Here is a 3,481-nt window from a genome sequence, read left to right as displayed (position 1 = left end):
ACCTTCCTAGACCAGGATGGAGGGGGGAGGACTTTGGACTTTCCACAGGGCAGGGAACCCTGACTGCTCTTCAGACTGGAGAGGGTGGGGAAGAGGAGTGGGGGGAGGGGAGAGGAGAGGGAGGAGGAGGGGAAAAGGGAGACGGGGAGGGAAATGGGAGGCGGGGAGTAGGCAGAAATTTTTTTTCAATAAAAAAATTATATTACAAAAAAATTTTAAAAGACACAATGGAGACTAAAGCATCAAAGATTCATGAGATGGTTTCAGATCCTGCGGAAAAGATGGCTCTACTGTATAGCTTACAGGTGAACTCTAGAGAAGCCAAACTTATAGAGGTGGAAGGCAGGGTGATGGGCAAAGGTGTGGAAGAGGGAAATAAGATGATGTTAGTCAAAGGACACAAAGTCTCAGATGTGTAAAATGAACACAGTGGGAGATGAGATGTAGTACTGCAATCATTAAGGATGGTATGTGGCAATATACATGAAATTTGATAAAATGTAGATCCCAAATTTAATAAACATCCTCCTGATTCTTCCTTCTTTCTTTCAGTGCATTACTTGCTCACAGTCATGGGTCAGCAGTTCTCTTCATCTAAGGATGAGTGCCAACAAGATTTGGCCTCCAGCTTTAACGAATATTTTAAGAAGTTTAACGTAGAAAGCAAAATTATTCCTCAAGAAACCTTAGATTCAATTGAGTTAAACTTGTCAAAAGGAAACATTCAGGGGGCAAACTCTTCAATCACTAATGCATTAAAAGATATTGATGGCACCCCACTCAATGTTGCTGTGACCGGAGAGTCTGGAGCAGGGAAGTCCAGCTTCATCAATGTCCTGAAGGGGATTGGGCATGAAGATATAGATGCAGCTGAAACTGCTGTAGTAGAAACGACCATGGAAAGGCATCCCTAACACACCCCAAGATTCCCAATGTGGTTTTTGGGGACCTGCCTAGGATTGGAACCACAAATTTCCCACCCAAAGATTATCTGAAGAAAATGAAATTCAACGAGTATGATTTTTTCATCATTCTTTCTGCCACACGCTTTAAGAAAAATGATATAGACCTCGCCAAAGCAATCAGCAGGATGAAGAAGGATTTCTACTTTGTGAGAACCAAGGTGGACTCTGACTTGAAAAATGAGAAGGAATTCAAATCACAAACATTTGACAAAGAAAAGGTCCTGCAGAAGATCTGCAGCAGTTGTATGAGGACCTTTCAGGAGAATAACATTGAGGAACCACCCATCTTCTTGATCTCTAATAAAATCTTATCTGACTATGATTTCCAAATCCTGATGGACAAGGTGGTGAATACTCTCCCTGTATACAAACGACACAATTTTATGCTCTCCTTGCCAAGTATTACACATGCGGCCATTGAAAGAAAGCGGCAGTTCCTGGAGCAGAGCATTTGGCTCACAGCCTTTACAACTGTCCTACTCAATATGATCCCTTCACTGACCCTCTTAACGGGCAATGATGTGGAGAATCTTAGGTATAGCATGAACCTCTATCGAGTTGTGTTTGGAGTGGATGATGCATCCTTGCAGAGTTTGGCTAAGGACTGGCAAGTGTCGGTGGATCAGCTCAAGGCAAAGATGAAATCTCCTCATGTGGTTGAAACTACAAAGGAAGAAACAATACAAGAAAGACTTTCATGACTTTCTTAAGAGTTCCATTTGGCTAAAAGGGATGTATTTGCTAAGAATGTTTATGTTAAAAAAATGTTTTACCTGAAAAATTCATTCCTTGATATAGTGACTGATGATGCTAATGTTCTTCTCAGAGAGATATGTATAAAAAATAACTTGGTTTCTGATTATGCTGAAATCTTGTAGCTGTCAAAAATCAGAATCAATGACAGAAAAATTAGACACTGATATTGCAAAACAACATACTGTGTTATTCAGACCATGCAGGGTTTATCCATACTTAGTGATCATATATCCGCATTAGCTGTAGCAAGGGGATCAGATGTGTGTAAATAATCTGTGTGCTAAAACTATCTACTCACTTTGAATAAACCCTCAGATCTAGTCATTGCACTTTTGTACAAATTCATTTCATATAAGTCAACATCTACTTTTAGGTTTAACATTGTGATGGGTAGTTTGATCAACAGACTCTAAAATCACATGGGAGATGAACCTCTGGACTTGTATTTGGGATATTATTTTGCTTACATTAATTGAGGTAGGAAGCGCTGCCCACTGTGGGTGGCACCATTCCCTGGCTACTGATCCCTGACTGTAAGCCACAGAACACCTGAACTCATGCATTGCTCTATGCTTTCTTAACGTAGGTGGAGTGAACTAGCTGCCCCCAGCTGCTGATGCGACTCCTCTATAACCTTGAGTTTCACACTTATGTCCTCTCTTCATAGTAATACCACAGGAAAAGCCATAACTGGGCTGGAAAGAAGGCTCAATTTCCTTGCAAGTCTGAAGACCTGAGTTCAGACCCACAGAGCCCACATAAAGCCCTCTATCCACCTGAAATCCATACACTCCTGTGGAGAGACAGGAGGCAGAAGAAGAGAATCCTGGAAACTGTGGGGCCAACTAACCTGCCACATGTAGCTCATAAAAAGAGACCCTGACACAAGCAAATGGAAGGTAAGAATCAAAATTCAGTGAGCTCTGCATACATGCCATGTCATGGTCATCACACATGCAAATGCACTCACACAAAAAGATTTTCTTTAAAACTAACAAGGAAAGTGTGGGGTGGTAACTCAGTGGTATAATATGCACATGCATGTGACCTCAGATTAAATCCCTAGCATTCCAGAAACAGGGTAAAAAGTGAAGTGGAGAGATGGCTAAGAGGTTAAGAATGCTGGCTGCTCTTGCAGAGGCCCGGGGTTCAGTCCCCAAATAATAGAACCCATATTGTAGCACACAGTAGCCTATAACTCCTGGTCCAGGGGATCTGATATCCTCTCCTGACAGATATTGGACTAGGAACACGTGTGGTTAGTAGATACGCATGCAAGACTAATATTCATAAAATAAAATTAAAGACAAATGTAAGAGATGTATGTTTGAACAAAGAGGACAAGAGAGAAAGAAGCAATAACCATACAGATCATAAATGTCCTAATAATAACCGAAATTCTAAAAATCCTATTTAGTCAGAATCCTTGAGAAAATACTAAAGAAGCTCTCTAATTCTGTACCAGAACCAGTGAAGATGAAGGGATTTCCCTACTTTATATTCATATGCTTTTGAATGTTGTGGTTACTAAATGACTGATTTACTCCATATCAATACCAAAAGCTATTTAATAAACTTTTTCTTTAAAAAAAAACATTAACTGTTACTTGATATTCCCAAGAACCCATAGTAACTTCACAGTGACTGTCTATTACTATGATTGGTAATACTATACTATTACTAATGCATTACTATTGTTGCCTTGTTATCTCATTTCACACTCTCTGGCATACATTTTATCATCCTTGAAATAAAATGTA

At 40.0% G+C, this 3,481-nt stretch overlaps 1 protein-coding gene and 1 pseudogene across 1 annotated transcript in view; both read left to right on the top strand.

Moving 5' to 3' along the window:
• Positions 1-1,039, top strand: part of LOC126487847 (interferon-inducible GTPase 1-like) — a 16,010-nt gene extending 14,971 nt beyond the window's left edge. The window contains exon 3 of the mRNA XM_050120880.1: positions 553-1,039. The gene's annotated coding sequence lies outside the window, so the exon portion shown is untranslated. The remainder of the gene's footprint in view (positions 1-552) is intronic.
• On the top strand, positions 573-3,251 carry LOC126487848 (interferon-inducible GTPase 1-like; annotated as a pseudogene).
• The last annotated feature ends 230 nt before the right edge of the window (positions 3,252-3,481 follow it).

The sequence above is a fragment of the Alexandromys fortis genome, unplaced genomic scaffold, assembly GCF_014885135.2.
Source record: "Alexandromys fortis isolate MF-2015 unplaced genomic scaffold, M_Fortis_MF-2015_v1.1 scaffold_181, whole genome shotgun sequence".
Taxonomy (NCBI): Eukaryota; Metazoa; Chordata; class Mammalia; order Rodentia; family Cricetidae; genus Alexandromys; species Alexandromys fortis.
The sequence above is the reverse complement of the archived record's forward strand: the minus strand, read 5'-3'. Positions and strand labels throughout refer to the sequence as shown.